Consider the following 20,495-nt stretch of genomic DNA (forward strand, 5'->3'; position numbering starts at 1 on the left):
GCTTCACGTGTGAGTAGACGTGCCGCATTTTATATTTGCAAATTTCATAATAGGTGTTAATAATAATACCTTCTACAAGGAGAGGTATGCGTGAAAGTCAAAACTATGGATTGCAAGGCGTGTACGTGAACAAAAACCTTCCTGTCTTTGAACTGTTTCTTAAAGGCAATTAAATGACACCAGGCGAGCTGAACATTTTTATTTGTAGCTTTCCTCACAGGAATAAGGAATCTCGTTTAATGCTACATGGCTGTGTAATTGCACACTATGAGATGACTAAAATGCTCAGTCCCTAACTTCGGGCTGCAACTCGAATAAAAGGTCTTCAGTGATATGCCTTACCGTTGTGTGCATGTCTTGCCATGAGATGCACAAAAACCACTATGATCCTGTTTATTTTTAAGTATATTCAGCTTCCTTAAAGCTATTTCCCCAGCCTGCTAGGGGACACATTATGCTAATTTTAAAAGGTGAATGATCTACTGTTTTCAGTGGCATCTAAATTTGTTTTAGAGCAATGTTTTGCATCGCCAATACATGCGGTAATAAAGACGATATTATTTAGCGCATTTCTGATTTCTCATAACTGCTACTCCGTATACTGAAGAATAAACAGCTGTTAAAATCGCTGGAGGTGATGCTGTGGTGCGATAATCCCATTGCGACATCGTCTTGCGCCAGAAAAGATACGTCAACTTAATCCTATGCGAAACGCAAGGTAAAAAATTCACAAGATCCACAGGAGTTAAGAAGCCTTTGACATTTATAAAAGGAAACAAAATAAAAAAAAATACGCACACAAGGCAAATCAACAATAAACACGTACAAGCGCCCTTTGACATTTACTGTATGCAGCACTAGCCATCCCGGATAGACCAAGAAGGGCCGTTGCTGTGGAATTCGTCACTGTTTTTTTTTTAATATACTGTGGTCGCCGTCTTGCGCCAAAGCAAATTTCTGACGTGTTTTCAGGTGATCGGGTACAGAGGAGATGCATGTGTCCTCGACAGACGAAATGCATGCGAAGCGCGTAACAATCACTGGGATGGCCCGCCTTACGATGACAACTCAGAAGAGGCAGGACACCTATGTGATGTTACAGTAGGTACGCGACGCAACATACCACCAGAAATGCTTCAGACGCGACGATTGTGCCGTTTTTTACAGCACCTACTCTACAGTAGCACTGTAACAGTAGCACAGTAGCCGCCAGTTAACTGCACGTCGCCATCTTCCCACGATCTACGTTGCCAGCTTCAAACCATCTTCATGTGCCCGATTTAGCAAGTAAAAATCATCTGGCAACCATTAAACAGTGTGATGATGGCGGCAATCACGCGGTCACCACTCGAATACATTGGCTGAACGGGCAGCTTTCCCCTCTAGAGTCGTTGTATTAACTCTGTGTCCTGGCCTTACGGAGCGCTTGCCACCGGCGGTTGTACCTTGTAGGCTGTCACTGCACCCGCTTCGGTAGCTTCGGTGGCGGACGATGGCTGTTGCGACGCGCGTCTTTCTATCTCCTCTTCTTTTAGAGCGCAGCTCTGGCGCCCGTTCCTGGGTTCCTCTTCATATCCTCTTCATATTCTCCTCCTCCTCGCGCCTACGTCATCACACTACGACGGAGCTCTTTCGTCGTCTCCCGTTTCGGCGCATATCCGGGAGGCGGGTGCGAGGGGTGCGAGTGGTTAGTAGTCTAGGTGGCGTTGTTCATGCTCCAACTGCAGTGCGAGATTTCGCCTTTGTGCAACGTGTGCCGCAAAGGTTTGGCTGATTTTTTTTTTTTTTTTTTAGAAATAAGCACTGGATGAGTGGCGGTGACAGGTCTGCGCTGATGCTGCAGCGTTTTCATCAACTGTGCATGTTTTGAGAATGCCTGGACATTGCCGTGTACCGCGGTGCCGCGGAAACTATGATGGTGGGGATATAGTGAGTCTTCACGTTCCCATCGGACCAAGTGAGAAGGGCTCAGTGGATAAAAGCCATCCATCGTGCCGATTTCACACCAGGAAAGCGATCGGTGGTAAGGCAAATATTCCGCTTTACTATTTGTTATCGACAACTTCTTTGCATCATTAACAATACATATATACTCCGAGATTATGTGTACGTGATATTTACCTTAAAAATAACGAGGGACTTTAGCGAGTAAAGTAGTGGAAGCCGAAAGCCCGAGAAATCTCATCTTGTCTGGCGTGCCTGACATCTGCAATCCCACACTTGAACGCGCGCCAAGGAACGCCACGCGACAGGATCGCGATGGCGTACCATCCAAGCGCACACTTGTCGGAGAAAGTGCGACGGATACTGCGCCTTTCCTCCAGAAGTTCCTGCAACTGCATTCCACACTTGAACGCACACCGAGGAACGCCAAGTGACAGCTGCCGCAAAAGCGGGACACACTTTGTCCACGACAGTATGAGCCATTAAAGGCTTCCGCCTTAAAAAGAAAGTTTCCATAGCTATGGTGCGAACCTTATTTTATACTACGTGAATGTGACTTAGAGACACAGTATTACTGATATTTAGTGCGCGCGGACTTTAAACTAAATTTTGATCATTAGAACCTTAAAAGATATGGCTGCTGTTTTTTTTTTTCCCCTTCAGGTACTGCATCCTCCTAATGTCTCATTTCATATTCTAGGTCTGCGAGCGTCACTTTAAGCCTGCGGACGTGGTCGAAAAAACAAGTTACGTGGATGTGAACACAGGAAACGTGATTGAAGCTAAGCTGAAACTGGTAGGACTTCTACCTGACGCAGTACCAAGCATACTCCCAAACTGCCCAGCGTATCCTTCTGGTCCAGCTACAAGTGCCTCTCGAGAGGCCCCAGATGACAAGAAGGCGCGTCTTGAAGCAGCTGCAATACAGGAAGCCATCAACCAGTCCATTGAGACGCACCGCGAGGAAGAACACAGCAACAGAATTGACAATTTTCAGGCTCTGTTAAGCGGTCTTCCACGCATCCAGGTTTCGGAATTTCGGAAAGTTGTTTCCTATCCTGAGTGCATACTGTTTCTAAATCTCGGTCTTGATTGTGCTCCAGCTATCAGAAAATCAGTTAAAGTAACAAATGACTTGTCCATAAGGCTGTTTTTTCAAGACGTAGAGGTAACCAAAGTTGATGGTGTAAACATTCCAGAAACTGTAAATGACATTCGGTGCCTAACAAATCTACTGGAAGCCATTGAGAGATTTGATAAGGTGTCTGCCTTCAAGCCCGTGGATAAGACAGATAGCACACTGACGCTTGTGCAGTCCCTTCTTGAGGATGCTTTGAACCAAGAATTGCAAAGCGAGGAGTGACAGGATGCTTTGACCTTCTTGTTGGAACAAGTATCCCTTCTTTCCTGCAAATCGCCCCGCTACTCTTCTGAGTTGCTCGTATTTTCGAGCCTTTTATTCACCATTTCTCCTCACGCCTATAAATACTTGAGAAGCTACGGAGGTCTTATTCTGCCGCATGAATCAACTATCAGACGTGTCTGCTGTTCATATGCCGTCAGTCCAGCAGCTGAGCAGCAGGACGCCTCATTCCTGTCGCATGCAAAAAAGGTTGTGACAACAGTGAAAGATCATGAGAAATGTGCGGTTCTAATGACGGATGAAATACGTCTACAGACGGTATTTTGACTATAAGGGTGGCACTATTGTCGGCATGGCCAGCAACAGCTCAAATGCAGCGAAAACGGCACACGTTTTCAAAATTCAAAGCCTCCTTTCATCACAAAAAACCGTCGTTCACATTTTACCAGTTGAGCAAATAAATGCACAACAATTGAATACTGTCCTCCGAATAATCATAAATGAACTTGAAGAGGCTGGACTTCGCATTGTTGCTGTTATTACAGACAACAACTCCATCAACCGTAAAGTAATGTCTTTCTTTGGAACTTCGTCAAAACTCAGCAGCTCATACTGTCATCCATCAGATCCCACACACGGCCTCTTTTTTTTTTTTTTTTGTTATTGACCCCGTTCACCTGCTAAAATGTGTTCGCAACAACTGGATCAATCAGAAGAACTGTGGAACATGCATGTTTTTTCCTGAATTTCTGAACCTATGCACAACGCCGAAAATTCTGACCGCATCATTCATGTCATTGCATGACCTTCACCTAAAGGAACAAGATCTATTGATCTAGGCTGCTCCGACGCTCTCAGCAAAAGCTCTCAACCCATCAAGTATCGAGAGACAGAATGTTAAGCTTGCACTGAAGGTCTTCATCCCCTCCACCATAGCTGTCATTGAAACATGTGATGAACGCTACGGTCTCCAGCATGCAGCTGGAACAGCAGAGTTTCTGAAGAGCATTTAAAAGTGGTGGAAGATTGTAAACGTCAAGTCACCCAAGAAAGGACAACAGCATCGTGATGTGTTCCAGAGTCCTGTAACACAAACATCATCTCCACAAGCTGAATTTCTTCAGAGCATCTTGAAATGGCTTGATCTGTGGCAAAGCTTGAAATTTGATACTGGAATTCTAACACGGGAGACGCACAGTGCGCTTCGACTCACTACGGAAGCGTTGGTAAACCTCATCAGCTACTGCCTCCACGACCTGGGATTTGACTATGTCCTTCTGGGGAAATTCCAGACTGACTGCTTGGAGGCGCATTTCGGCAAATATAGACAACTATCTGGATCCCAGTACCACATTTCCATTCGTCAGGCGTACGAATCAGAACGAAAGCTTCGTCTCCAGACAGTCCTGGAGCTTCTAAAAATGGATGAAGGAGCGCCGGAAATTAAAACTGACGAGCTCGTGTTAGGCAGCTTCAACATAGAAGTAAATGATGACGATTTCGAACGCAAGGAACCAACTATTGCTGCCGCTACATACGTGGCCGGTTACTGCGCACAAGCTGCTCTTAAGAAGCTCTCATGCACAGCCTGCAGAGCAAAAGCAAACCTAGTTAAAGACCGCGACATTCAAATTGAGATTGATGAAATTGTTCGGAACATGGACCCGCGGAGGTCTCAAATTTCCAAAACAAGCTGTCGTAAACGCTGTAGTGACAGCCGAGATCGTGCTTGATAAACTTCGTAGTGAAAATCATGCAATTCAATTCCATGCACTGGTGAACCAAAAAGCCCTTTTTACTTTGACAAGCAATCTGATGAAAGATGAAAATTTTGAAAGATGCGAAAATGGTCACAGCCCGCAGCAAGTGATGAAATATGTGCTCAGTGCAGCAACCAATGTCCTGCTAAAGAACTATTGCAAGACAAGAAACGATCGGCTTGTGCAATCCAAGATCGCTTAAAAGCGTAAAATTAACACTTTGAAGCCTTGATAATTTTGATTTTTTTTTTGTGTGACATTTGTCAAAGTTTTTCTCGAAACTTGCATATTTTAATAAATCCTTTCATACTCGATACAGTTTACGTATTTATTCAGCTGAAATCAATTCTAGAGCCAAAAATAAAGTCCTCTGCTGATCGTGGAGTTACTTGTTTTGAGTGCTATATGAAATCATTGTGAAACTTTCTTGCTATTTGTTTCCAAAACGAATACAGAGACTACAGAATAGAGCTGACTTTCTGAAGCTATGTTTATATCCGTAGCGTTATACTAACACTGGCACAATAAAAGCAGTGCTTCAGGATTTTCATAAATCCATTTAGATTATGTGCTGTTTCCTGAAACTTTAATCTTCTTTAGAAAATCCGCTGCACGAATATCGTTTACTTTCGATATTGGAGCCAACTGAAAAGTTATGTATTACCTTCCTCCCTTCCCTAACGGCGCGGTTCAGGTGTCCACAGAAACAAGTGTGACAGATACTGCGCCTTTCCTTTCCTATGAACCAATTATTATTATTATTATTATTATTATTATTATTATTATTATTATTATTATTATTATTATTATTATTATTATTATTATTATTATTAAACAACGGGGCTTAAAACACCAAAGAATGTTTTCGCATGCGGCAACAACCACAATTCTAGTGAAACAAGAATAAGCCCGCAGCAACGTGCAGCAGCGCGCAGCTTCCGCGTTTGTCGTAGTGTGATGACATCATGGAGGAGCGGAGAGGCCTTGAGTAGTCTAGGCGGTGTTGGTTGGCGTCGCCGTCGGCGTCAGCCTCGTAATCAGCTCCGCCCCACTTTCAGCCCACCTCTTCCTGCGTGGCGCCGACTGCGCGTGCGCGCACTCCCTCGTTCGCCGCTGCTTATAGACCAACACCGTGTTTACAAACAAAGGGGGCGCTCACGGCACGGCAGCCTAAAGTCCCTTGGGGCTTTACGGCAGCCCACTCGGGGTGAAAAGTAGGGTTAGCGCCCATAGGAATACATGGAACCGAAATATTTCAAAGCAGTGTTCTCTTTTCACGCGGCATCTACGATGTCGTGGTTCGACACAGAGAAACCATGAACACCCTAGAACAGATAGCAAAAATATAAAACCTCATTACCGAGGCGAAGTGTTTTTAAAATACTGCGAAACATGTGGGGGTGCGAGTTGGGAGGGCGACCCGTAGAAATACATGTAAACACAACTTACCGGAACATATTTCTCATTTCGCAGAGCATCAGAAGTGGTGGCCGGTCGTTAAACGTTGACCAGCGCTTTGAAGAAGTGTGTGATAAAGTATGGTGCGTCATTACGGAGGCCAGTCTACTTTTAAAACTCCCTGAATAACCTGTGTTATGAATCCAGACACCGCTAAAAGGCAAGCTGGGTGTAGCGAATCGCGCAGTTTTGCTTACCGTATATGATAGCTGCCGCATAGGGTAAATAAGCTTGATAATACTGTCGCTCCAGTGATACGTCCTAGACAGAATTACATTTAAAAAGCAGTTGTCAAACGCCATACAACAATATGGACCGAACGAGATTCGCGCATTGCAGCAGACGACAGCGCAGCTGGCGAGCTGGCGATACCCACCGCGGCCGCCTCCAGCTCCGGAGTCTGCTAGCGACAGCGCCGGTGGTGCATGGTCGTTTGCAACTGTGTGCGGTCAGTTTATCGTGTTGGGAAAGGTCCCGCAAGTCGTCAGACTTGCATTACTTACAAGAGAATGTAGTGTGTCATGCAACATGACGTCGGGGCGCCGTACAAGACGTTCACCAGAAAATGAGAAGGGTTCAACGCTGCTGAACCGAGCAAAATGTTGCGGTAAGTTGTGTTTACATGTGTTTCTATATGGGATCGCCCTCTCAATCCGCCTTTTGCGCGAGTTTTCTGCGCATGCGCGAAGCCCCAGCGGCGACTGATGAAAACAAACTGAGAGGCGTCGACGGCGCTTCTCGTCGCCGCACTCATAGCCAACGCACGGGGGCTGGAGGCGCGGTACGTTCACAGCCTCGGTAAAACGATGCCAACCACCTGTGCCGCTTACGGCTGCCACTCTCGAGGCGTGCCGGGATGCAAGACGCGTTTTGTTAGGTTTCCTTCGGCGAGCCGCGACTTGCAACGGCGTGAAGCTTGGATTAGGGTAACCAAGCGTCAAGACGTGAATGGGCGACCTTGGCAGCCCACTGCGTGCTCTCGACTGTGCGAAAAACACTTCGTTACAGGTATGTATGCATCTAAAGGAAATGTGCATGATGAAAAGTATCTACCGGAGTTTGCACCAAGCCTGTAACCCACCAGTGATAGCCGCAATGAGCATTTGTTCGGCGCGTCTGATGGCGATGTATTTTGTCGTTTGTTTTATTTATGTGCGAAGGGGCCGGGTAGCGCAGATATCACAGGTGGCTGTGTGCGCTAGACCGTAATATTTAGCATGTTTTATCGCGACTGCCGCGATATTACGGCCTAGCGCACACAGCCGCCTGTGATATCTAAGCTACCTAGCCCTTTCGCACATAAAGATAAGAAGGGACAAAATACATCGCCTTCAGACCCCGGTGCAACTGAAGCAATCATGCACCGAAGAAATCCTCATTGCAGCTATCACTGGTGCGCTACAGCCTGGGTGAAAACTCCAGTAGGTACTTTTCATCATGCCTATTTCGCTTAGATGCATACATACCTGTAGTATCTGTGTTTTTGCCGCTCGGAGCATATGACGCACTTGACACTTGCACGATGCACAGTATTTTTTTTTTTTTAATTAAAGGCTCGCCTTCGTGCACGCCAAAGCATCCGGACTTTGTTCCTTTAATGTACGCAATCAGATGCACTTCGTTAGGGAGCTTGATAATCGTCTTCGTCCAACCGTTTGCAACGGCAAGGAAACCGCCCGGCACAATAAATGAGTCTCCTGGAGGGTTCATGCTCGTTCACTTGCAGAGTGGATCGCTCTGGACGTAGAACAGGGTTGGTTCCTGACCGAGATGCGCATCCGATATGTAGGAGATTCAAATGTGTCACCAAGTTGTTGATTCCGCAGAAATCGCGGCGGAGGCAGAAATGAACATTGGAGATCCTTTCACAACAGAATGACCATTCTCTACGCACCGAGAACCTTTTCACCACTGCGACCACATCCGTTCTGACCCCTGAGGTACCTGAGGCCAGAAACCGGCTACAGCTCTGAATCATCCATTGCCAGAAAAATGCAGCGCGTTTCCTGCAGGTGTGCATTCCGGCCGGGACAATGCCCTTTTCACGGGGTGTGTATATGTGACTCTCTGCCGATCTTCGTAGATGAAATCCTATAGCTGCACGGTTGTAGATGACGCGAGGAGGAAGCGACGCCCATTGCACCATGCCGGCGCCGCGGTGACCGCATTGTGCTCGGTAACTCAAGACACCCCGCGCATATGCGCCGCTCAAAGTCACAGGAGACGATTCCACCTAGCTCTGCAGCATCAACAAACCCCTGGCTGCTTTGCCCTTTGAGATCCCTCTCTCTCTCTCTGCCCCCACGCTCTCCTGTCTGCCGAGAACCTGCACGCTGAGAGCGTCTCATTCTGTCACGTCGAACACGGCCCGCGCTACATGCTCTTACAATACGAAGATAGTATATGCGTACGTGCGTTATGAGTGGATTGTGAAAACGCTCTACCTTCCCCCATACTGCGTGAACATGATATGCTGCAATCACTGTCACTACTTCCCGCTCCGAGGCCAAAAAAGGGGGGAAGTTTTCGCTTTCTACCAGCGTTGGCGTGGCCATTTCGTATGGTGCGCTCTCGCGTCGTCTGCTACACTGCCGCTCAATGTGTTTCCCGCCCGCTTCCGCATGATGGCGCCACATCCTCGCGCAAAAGGCGGATTAGCACCCTCATACGTTTCGCGGTATTTTAAAAATACTTCGCCTCGGTAATGAGATTTCATACTTCCACGATCTATTCCAGGGAGTTCATGGTTGCTCTGTACCAAATAACGGCATCACAGATGATCCGTGAAATTAGAAAATTGATTTGGAATATTTCGCTTCCATGTATTCCTATGGGCGCTAAACCTATTTTTCACCCCCAGTTGGCCCACGCTGGCGATAGAAGCGCCACCGCATCGTGCTTACGTCACAGATCGGTGTTGGTCTATCCCCCTCCCCCCTCTTCCTGCGTGGCGGCGAGGGTGCTCTCCGGTTGCCGAAACGTCGGCTCGCTATCAGCGGATCAGGGTGCGTGCATCCCAAGCCGAAACGCAAGTCACGTTCTCTTCACTAGCTAGTGACGTCAACGGCATCAGTCAGTCGCTGCTATCTGTTCATCGCGCAACGTTCCTATGGGCCCACGCACTGCCTCCCGCAACCTCCCGATAACTTAATTGCTCTTTTCATTTCTCCGACCACAAAGCTTCTTTCATGACAGCCAAGAACAGTTAGTGGAGTGTTTCTTGAATTAATACGTGTGGAAAGTTTTTAAAAAGTTGTCTGTAATTGTACATACGTGTCTTGCTCGAAATCTTTGCCTCAATCTATCGAAGAGGTGAAACAGCTGATGAGCTGCGCTCAAATTTCGCATTAGGAAGTAACGTAATCGTCGGCAATTTTTTCTTTCTTTCTTGTCTATTTTCTCCTTTGTCCGCACAAAGCAGCTGAGGTGGCCCAGCTACAGAGCCAGTAGCAGGTCCGTGCATTTTCTTTTACTTCTTATTACAGTCGCAACTTCCCTTACAGCGCGTTTCTGGTGTGTGACAGATACTGCACCTTTCCTTTCCGCAGAGAAACGCGTCGTCTGCTCGGGCAAAAGACGCGGTACACTCGCTGTTTTGTAGCGGGCATCCGAGGCGCATCAAGTGTTACTTTGCCTTATCTGGCCAACTAAATAACAATTGGTTTACAGGAAGAAAGACGCAATATCTCACACTTTTCTGTGGATACCTGAACCGCACCGTAAGGGAGGAAGCTTGTGGGAGTGAAAGTGCCGTAGTGGAGGGCTACGCAGTAATTTCCACACTTGGGGACCTTTAACATGCACATCGCACAGCACACGGACGCCTCTCCGTTTCGCCTCCATCGAAACGCAGCAGCCGGCGGTAGGGTCCGAACCCAGGTGCTCCGGGACAGTTATTGTCGGGCGTCTTAACCACTGTTCCACAGCGGCGGGTCGGCCAACTAAATAGCCGTCTCGTGATGTGCCGCTAAGAAAAGTCCTTGGTTGTGTGATTGGTAGCTCAGCTGACAGGTGTGTCGATGTGCGGGATGATCTCGCACATTCCATTTTACTGCATCTGCTGATACACGTTTGATCCGCTGTCTTGAAAATTTGGTACAGTTAGCTACTGAAAAAAAAAAAAAAAAAAAAAAAGACTATAATATGCGTTAACTTGGGAATAAGTGCTTTGGACGTGGCTGAAACCGTAACCATTCCTTCTGCAAGCAAAAGATCGTACTGAAGATGCCACAAATCAGTAAACATAAGAAGATGTGCCAGCAGCAAATCGTGGAAATTGAGAAAGCAAGCTACCGTTCTTGCAGTGGGATCAAGTGTGAATAATCATCTTGGTTTTTAAAATGGAAGCGCATCTCTCGCGTTTATTACTAGGCTCTCCACATCTCCGGCAGCGCGCGGTAACGCAAACCCGATCAGCTACGCACCAGCCTACCATCGGTGTGTGCTCATTGATAGTTCGCAAGTCGACTGCCCACAGCGTCAGCTGCTAGTGCGCGCTACACGACGGGATTGCACCACGCGTTGGCGTGGTACCGTGTACTCGTATCGTGCTCGTCCCTGCTCGGGCGATTGTCATGCACTGCGCGAGTGGCGGCCAGCAGAACGTGTGGCTCCCCCCGAGTTCACAGAAGGCCACAGGTGACGTTAGATGAACATATGATTTTGTCAAGATATTACGCATTTCATATTCACACCTTTAGTTTACAGGTAAATTATTGAGACTAAGGATGCCGCTGGTAGTGTGTGGGCTTTGCCTTTTGGTTGCGAGTACAAAACACAGGAGCAGCATGCTCGAGCGCGCTGCCATGGCAACGTGAGTAAACAGTGTTTGTCATTCTGTGGCCGTTAAATAAGCATTGTCGCAGTATTCGACCTCCCTTGCGTAACATCGATATGCGTGTTAAAACGGTTGTACCGAGAGGACTCTCGGTGCCTGCGCCTTCCCTCCACTATCTAGTGTCTAGCGGGAAAGTCGCTTCTGGAAGATAAAGATTGAATGGTTGCTCACATATTTTGAGCGCGAAAATGTGATCCCATGAATCCCACGAGGAAGCTTTGGGGCGGCCTTTCAAACCTTATTTCAGTGAAATGCAATAGATTTTTTGACGTTGTACTCGCAATATCGCCATGACTAGGATTCAGAAAAGCGAGCAGCAGCAACCAAGCGTGGTTTCAGCTCTGTTCGAACTTATATTGTTCGCTCTTACTTCCTGCGCCTGAACGCTTTATAAGAGTACAGCGCTTGCCATTGCAGCTTGAGAGTATGCGTTTATGTCATTGCTATAGTAGAATTTCCTTGGTGTATGTGCATCGTTCGTGTTTTTGCGAACAGCGTGCAAAATCCTCGTGCAAGATATCTCGAAAGGATTTGTCTGCGCCGTGTCCTGTCAAAGCCTTCGAAAACTTTCAGCCGGCCGGGGACACGTGCATTTCTGTTCGCGCGACGCGTGCCGCCGTCGCATTCGCGTTCGCGTGAGTTTTCGCGCACATGTAACTCAGCCTTTGAATCATGGGACTAGTTCGCAACGCGACTGCAAAATTATTTTATCCATTATTGCAACAGTTATGACATTACTTCTCTGGAAGAGCTGCGAGAGCTCGTAATAGCAGGCAAATTGAAGGAGATGTTAAATTCTGATGCCAGGGCCTAATTGTGTTTGAAAACGAGACTACTGGGAAGGCAATGCGTCCGGATGAAGTAGCCAGCCTTTTGTTCCTGTGTTTCGCGCCTTTGTTCCCGCTGTTTGTTTTGGATAATGTATCACCAACTCGCCCGCATAACTATACTGTTGAAGTAAATTCATTTAATCTAGAATTGCCAAGTGTAGTCGGTCTTCGTCGGAGAATGCCCGAGGGGCGGAGCGAGGGACCTGCCTGACTGAGCGTCGCAGGAAATGGGTGAAGCCTAGTCATAAAAAAAATATAGAAATTATCATGGGAAATTGGCCGTCACGTGACACGGCAAGCGGTAGGTGGTAGCTGGTTTCGATTTTGCACTCTCCGCTCTGGAGAAATGCCATCGCTATGCGACGCCTGCATTAGAAACCTGAGGCGCGCGCTGACGATGGATGTAACTTTGTACCATTAGACGGGCTGCCGCCACCACAGTGTACCCGTGTATTTCGCGTAGTGTGGTTGGGTCCCCTCAACTACGCCATATGAAATGCTTACGTGGCTCGGGGCACAAATTCGAAGCACAAGCACAAGAAGGACGTATGAAGCGCCGAACCGCTTCGTCCTGTCGTCCTTCGTCAACTTGTGCTTCGGCGTTGTACGCTGAATCCCACAAGCATGGAATTAAACCCACTAGACCAACAACAAGTACTACCATATGAACTGCTGCGTGCCGGGATGCTATAGAGCTACACGGATATATACCGCCCGGAGCTGCCGCTCCAACGGTGAGTATCCTGTTATGCACACTCTACGAGAAACGAAACGTCTGCTTGTCAGGGTATGTGCATGTACTGTTCGAGACGAAAATCGTCTGTTGCATTAAGGAAAGGCAGACTTCAAATACATGCACTGCTGCAGCCAGTTCCCCAGCCATGCAACGTCATTTCGAATCCCTAGTCTTCCTGACGAACCCGTGGAAGAAAAGGCTATAGGGACCGGGCGCCCGTTGTATGGCACCACCGTCGCCTCGGTGGAACAGCGCCGCCCGCGGCGGAGTGCCGAAACAGCGGAATGCCGAGGCAGCTGAGCGGTGCAGTCGTTTCCGTTCTGCGAGGCATTTTTGAGCCTGTTCTTACCCGTCGTTTTGCGGTGTGGCTCTGAGAGCTTTGAGCTGCGTTGAGTAATCGCAAGGAGTATTTTTTGACCGGGAAATCTTGAATAAGAAAAGGGCCGTTCTCGGCAGGGCGTGCGTGCGTGTTTTTTTTTTTTTTTTTTGAAACCGCCCGGCGCATGGTATTTCTGTTATATACTCGAAAGTGCCGCGCCCGTTTTTTCACCATGGGCTAGGAACACCTTCGTTAGGCACTTGTTAAGGCGACTTCAAAGACGGGAATTGCGCCTGCACTGCGCGTCCATCTTATGTTAGGTCTAGTCGAAACCTGCCTGAAGATCAAATACCGCCGAGCCGTGTAGCCGTGGCGCCGTAGTAGTGGTAGTTGTAATGGTCAGCGTTCATGTAAAATGAAAAAGATGCTGCACCTGTCTTTTTTGGTAATAGCTATAGCTCAAACGATTCAGAGTAGAATAATAGCAAATGACACTCCAGTTTCAACCTTGCAACGAGAGCTGTAAAAGGAGAAAAATAAACAAGCAAGACAAAAGTAGGATCCTATTTATGGTTGGAATAGCAAACACATATATACTTCCAGGACTTCCTGCACAATTACGCTACAATAGCTCGCTGAACCTGGCCTTGAGACTATCAAACTTAATCGTAATATAAGCCAAATGAGTAATACCACCTCAGCATCATTTTTACATATACGACAATGCTCTTGTTGAACACGTCGGAGCTGCTACATATATTTGACTTAGAAAATATTTTACTATACATGCCTTTCTCCCGACATGCTGCGGAGGTTGTGAAAAGAAAAAAAATTAAATTTCCTGCTAGCGTTCTTTCAGCGCAAGAAGTTCAATGCGATTGACCGCACCTGCCTTGAACACCTGAAGGCAATAGTCCAATACTGTCAAACTTAAATATAATCGAAAAAAAAACACAGTGTGATGTGTTGTAAGATAAGCCACCGACAACTAAGAGAGCGTTCTATTGTTAAATGAATCCCTCTGATGGCTCGTTCGCTAAGGTGGTCTACTTTCTCAGTGTACCACGAACTTGTGGGGCCGATACCTAGCTGACCTCGATACCTGATGAGTGTGAGGAGACACGACCATGCATGTAGTTTTCTATTTGCACGTAAAGGAATCCCGATAACTGAAAGCCATTCCTTTTACATGTATTTAGGCGGGCCAGGAAATGGACGCTGCTGAGAAAATACGTAAAGCCGTGTCAGGTGCAACGTGAGTGCGAAAAATAATAACTGCTACATATCCTTCGAAGCTAAAAAACAAAAATGCTACGCTTATGCTCGTTTCAACACATTAAATTGTATTTTTTTTTCTTGTTCGACTTTTATATAAAGCCGATAGCAGATTTTGTGACCATGTGGTATTGATTGAGCTGTGACATTATTTTATTAGGCAAAATGAACATGCCACAAACAAATGTTAACAAATTCGAAGAGTATCAACGCAGAACTCTCAGCGCATTTTTATTGGTTGACAAACGAGAGGAAAAATGACAAGATCATGGTAATAGGAATTGTTCATATCTCCTATCTGCTCTTTCTGTTAAGAGAAAAAAGTAAATTATCTTTGACTATGTCAGCGAAAGTATCTGCACAAACATTTTCTTTGCCCATCACTGAAGATCCTAACGCAGCCCGAACGACGATGGTGGAGCTGCCTTTTCTTTTTCCGTGCTGGGGTTTTCTTGTACGCAGGCGGTGAAGTGCTAGTGTTGTAACTTACGTTGTTTGGTTACTTCGATTTTCAATTGTCAATAAAGTGACTACAGATGAAGGAGTGCAACTTCGAATCCGAGACTCTCGTGCCGTCACTCCTGGGGAACAGAAGGCACTGAGCATCCGGTAGCAAGCGGAATTTTAAAAATTCGGCACTTTCCATGACCACACAGTAACCAAATACGTAGATTCGTGCCTTTGCCTTTCAAATAACCATGCTTAGGTCACCCGCCACTCATGCTTCTGTGGAAACCCGTAGAAATGAATCGACTTAAAAACGTCCGACGAGTTTGCGTAGCTGCCAGTGGAGCCAACAACGCACCACGTTTCGCCAGCCTTGTTTGGCCAGACTTCATTTCACTGGACATATTCACAAAACTAGCCCAACTTTCTGTTCTCTTGACGCACAACGTCATCTAAACCTTAGGATTTCCAATTTCCACACAAACCAACGACAAACTGTACGCTCCAATGCGCTGACAATGCGCCGGCCGCCGGCCAGGGCCGGCGCATTCCGGCGTTTGAGCGATGAGCCGAGGGGCGGCGCCGCCCGTACAGCTGTCCGGTCCCTTCTCATCAATGTGCTTATTCGCCGCGAAATCGACCCAGAGATGGCGCTAGCGTCGATTCAATAGCCAGCCTGCCACCGCCATGGCTATCTAGACCATGGCCGCCGCAGAGATAGAGTCACTGGAGAGGCTGCGTTTAGAGCCCCGCGCGGCCGGTTCCTCGACCCTAACATGAAGACCACGGTGATGAAGACTCCCTCCGCGTCTCCGCAGGGATGTCATCTGTTAGCCGTGTGCCGCTGATTGTAGAGACGGGATTTGGATGTGCTAATGGGGTTGCAAAATTCTTTCGAGGTGCAAGTATCAGAAAAGGAACGAAGCTTTTTGAAGCAGGCCATGTACACGAGGTGAAGGAGGTAATTTCGTGTGATGAGATCCACGTAGCAGCCCGGTGCGTTGCGCAGACAAGCATCAGTGTGCCTTCGAAAACCGTCAAATGAATGGTAAGGAATATATTTACCTGCTGACTTACAGCATGCTGATTGCTGCGCTGCTAGCTTTATACAATGTAACAACCACCCGGATTACCGAAGTATGATAGGAATGGCAACAAAAAAAAGGGAAGAACTTGCACACGACGTTTCGGAACCTACTCGGTTCCTTCATCAGGTGTAACTGCAAACGAGTTCTTTGTTGTGGTGGTGGTTTATTGAAAATAATCAAAGAGGAAGTAAAGGAATGTTGCCGGCTGCTGCAATAGACCTCTCCCTGTTTGCAAACAATGTGAAATCAGGGAGGCACACGACGAGAGGGCGCACCACAGGAAACCCGGCTTGGTGGGCAAAAACGTCCCTTTCAGCCGGGTCTCCCTGCCATACATGGCAATATTACTTTTGAAAAGGAATTAAATTACTAAATACTTTGCTGACAATCGCAGAAAAGTAATTAAATTACATTACTCATTACTGCTTCCAAAAGTAATGAAATTACATTGCAATTACTTCTGTTGAGTAATTCAATTACTTTTAAATTACTTTCTAGTTTTCATCCATGCAAAAACTAGTAAAGCTAGTGAACTAAAACTAACTTGTTCTCCAGACGTGAAGCACACACATTCTTTCATATTCCCGCGAAATTCCGTCTCAGAAAGCTATTCCTTCCCTCCTTCCTACAGCGCTTGTCATTACAAAAATAAGACAATGACAAAAAAAGAGAATAAAAGCAACAACAACATAAGCAGAAGAATGGTCGAACGGTTGTGAAATGAACGGCGAACCCACCGTCTTGCTGGCCCGTAGCTGTCTTCGCCATTTGAAGGGCTCAAAGAAGCTAGGTTATTTATTGCTTCCGCAGTCTCAAGAATCGACGTCGGCACCTTGTACTCAGCAATGTTCATGCCAAGGTGGCTCACGTCATGGGCCCTTCCGCCTGTCTTGCGGACGACCTGAAGTCCTACCAAAGGCTTGAAACTCATATGACGTAAGCATGCTGGAAAACGGGTCAATGCAGGCATACAAGCCTAGTTTTCTTTTTTTTTTTTTTTAATCTTCACAAAATCGACTCTAAGCCCCACGAAGCATAGGCAGTTATGAGCGAAAACAGCAGCGCATGCGCGAGCTTTCTGCTTGGCTGGATGATTTCCATCCCAGGTGCAGACATTTTTAGTTTTTGTTATGTTCGGCCAGACAAAGAAAAAAAAAATTATTTTCTATCTCCGCGACACTCACGTACCTCGGGCCCTTAGCAACGCTGTTGCTAGTAGCCCGAGTTCTCATAGCATCAGCGATGCCGTTGCTAATTGCCCGACTTGGCTAACCCTAAATTTTGACGTCACTTCCGCCACACTTTTTTCAATGCATTGGGGATGGTAAGGGCCTCTCTTAAGTTGTTTTCTCACGTGGTCTAATCACGTGGAGACCGACTCACTCTCTTTTATTTTTTACGACTAGGCTTCAAGAGTATTGCCGCGCGCTCCCTCCTAGTTTTTCTTTCACCCATGGTCTGAACCTCTGAACTGGCCCCAGTTGCCAAGTGCAGCGAGCACAGCAAACGTGCAGCGCCAGCGGCGCTAGCGGTGCCAGTGTCCCGCTGCACCTGAACCACCGTGATCTGAAATAAAACTGAAATAGCTGGTCTAGCGCTGCACGCTCAAGGTACACCCTTGGGTCATGTGAGAACTATAGTGCAGAAAGTGCAGCCAAATCGCGTACGGTTTCGACCTTTTTTTTTTTTTTCTTGATACTTGCGCTCACTTTGCTGGAAATGGGGTGTCGTACTCTGCTTCCAACTATACGGTAACTGAACTAGAACGCGATACAAGATGTTCCGAGTGACGTCGAGTTGGGAACGGCAAAAACAGTTGGCCGTTGCGATCCCCGGCTGACCGTCGACGGCGAGGTGCACGGGCAACTGGAGGCTTTATTTCGAGTATTTTGTGAATGGCGTGTGTATGTTAGCACTGTGAAAGCTATAGAAAATTTTGTAACGTATGTTGTTTGCTCTCGTTCAGGAGCACCAAGTTCTTGCTCGGGGAACTTCGGCTGTGTGCTACCGCTATTTTCGCATGATGACGGTAGCAGCGCGCGGTCCCCGTTCCGCGTCTTCAAAATATTTGCAAACTGTGTTTCTTTTTTATTCGGTCAGTACAGCGTGGTATGATGTTATAAGCACTGAGCAATTTTCTTCGTCAGACATTTCTGCTACATGCAAGTTTCTAGAATTAAGGCCAATGCTTGCCAATCAGCTGTCAATGTTTTGTCTCGTTGCCTGACTAGGCCAGCGTCTCAACGTGAGCACTTGTAAAATTTATGCATTGTTGTGTAATAAATTCTTTGTTGATGTAACTCTCAATAACAAACATGCTTTCACATGCGGAGCAATTAGCATTAGCACGCAGAAATTGCGGATAAATACAAGCAAGATGTTAAAATTAAGTTTCCTTTTTTTGCAGACATACGACACGGTGCAGTGGTATTTATTCTTGTCCTGTGTAAAAAAAGACAGTTACAGACGGTTAGCAAGATAAAAATTAACAGCATTTTTCTATACTCAGCTGAGTCAGTGTCATATGAAAATCTTCACCTCAGGACAACACTACATTGTCCAGCTATTTTTCATTGTACGGTACATAGAAAAGATGACAGCTGAGTGAAATGGTATTAAACCAAATTGTTTTGTACGACAATGCAGTTTCATAATGGCGCAGGTGCTGCTAAACGTGCATGTGAAAATTAAATGAACGTATACATCTTTATAGATTACTTGTGATGCAGTGCATGGTTGCATATATGTATAGTGCACTGAGTGTTTTTAAAACGCTGCGTACATGAAGTTTATGTGTCACTCATTTCATTCGGGAAGTCTCCTGTGTGGCCTTGAAAAGGACAACACTGCACAGGTGGCCATGGGCTATCTCAAGAAGTGCGAAAGTTCGCAAGGTAGGCAGAGTCTGGCCTAGCTAGCAGCTTCTACTTCCGTAAGGATCAGAAGTATGCAGTTGTACTAAATCCTGAAACCAGCTTGCATCAAGCTTCTTTGTGTGATGAAGAAACCGAAGCAAGATTCCTGTGTACCATGCATTTTCTTACACCTTGCTATTACTCGCTACACGGCTCTATTGAAGTTCATTTCTCTAGGCTGTACTACACATTTTGTCACAAGTTACTATTTCTCACTCGCAGCCACGGCTCGCAGCCCTGCTTTGAGGTCATTAATTACATGGTGTAAAACTTGCGCTGCAAAACTTTTGCTAGAGAAAGGTAATATTAGGGGTTATTACTCACAGTGCCACAAAGGTTTCCCATTTACACCCCAGAAACTTTCCTCTTTCATGGTTGTATAATTAATACTAGTTACTTTTACTTTTGGCTGTTTTCTTTTTGCCCGTGTGCCTGACTGTTTCTCTTGGTGACCGTAGCAAAGCTGTGCTGCAAGCGTCCAGACCTTGCTTTCACTTGAATTTTTCATTATGAAGAACTACGAGACAAGTTCACTTTATGCCTGCCTTTTCGTACTTAGCTCCTTTACCTTGAACACATTGCATATTGTGCAGAAGTTATACTTTCCCACAATCAGTACGTATGCATTAACAGCCTGTGTGCCTACTGGAAACATCTGTATGTACACAATCTAGTATTTCTATTCAACCAGACCCATAGCCCTAAGTACACAACAGCAAAATAGTAACAGGTTCTTCTCAGCTTTGATCGGAAGCAACAATGGTTTCAAGAGACGATATTAAAACAAAGCTTTTGTTTACTTCCCTTTTTTGACCGACATAATGGAGCAATTAGTATTGGGAATTCAAGCATAAAAATTTAAATCATGGAGAGCTTCCACAGTTGTATGTGAATGGACTAAATGTGCCACATATTACGGTTGGTTAATTTTATTTATGAGTGGGGTTTTCTCGCATGCACTGCAACCTCAGCAAGTGGATATGTCTCTCTCACTGACGGAATAGCTACGTCACTAGCCCATCCAAGTCCTCAAACGCCTTAGTAGATGTTTCCGACCGTATATATAGTCTTGGCTGCACACACGTTGGGATATAATGCATGCAAGTAGAATGAATACAGCAGTACTAAAAATGTGACTCGTACATTATGCAGTTGCATTTTTGTAATACAACTCCAGTAAAAATCAAATGCTTGAGAATGATTTTTGTTTCTTTCATTGTCCTCCTAATGTTTTCATTGATTGATAATGTAATGTTAACCATGATAAGTTCTTAGGCATTTCCTAGTACAGTATTTTTCAATAAAACTAGCATATTTGTGAGCAAACTCAAGTGAGTTGTCAAAAGAGTTCTAGCGGAATGCAGTGCTCACCGGAGAAATCACAATAAATCAGATTACATTCTACCAGGTACAAACCATGGACATCGACATAATCATGAACGGTCATCCTATTCGTTAGACAGACAAAATGAGAGTACTAGGGCTGTGGTTACAAGAAGGAGGCAAGCGTGATCACAGATCAA

General features: G+C 46.1%; 2 pseudogenes across 1 annotated transcript; both read left to right on the top strand.

The window, feature by feature from the left end:
* The first annotated feature begins 1,807 nt into the window (after positions 1-1,807).
* On the top strand, positions 1,808-3,307 carry LOC146205369 (uncharacterized; annotated as a pseudogene). The gene is made up of 2 exons (XR_014703192.1): positions 1,808-2,023; positions 2,645-3,307. The product of XR_014703192.1 is annotated as an uncharacterized LOC146205369 (transcript).
* Positions 3,308-4,038: 731 nt separating this feature from the next.
* LOC146205370 (uncharacterized) lies at positions 4,039-5,299 on the top strand (annotated as a pseudogene).
* The last annotated feature ends 15,196 nt before the right edge of the window (positions 5,300-20,495 follow it).

The sequence above is a fragment of the Amblyomma maculatum genome, chromosome 1, assembly GCF_055883805.1.
Source record: "Amblyomma maculatum isolate TAMU_Amacu chromosome 1, ASM5588380v1, whole genome shotgun sequence".
NCBI lineage: Eukaryota > Metazoa > Arthropoda > Arachnida > Ixodida > Ixodidae > Amblyomma > Amblyomma maculatum.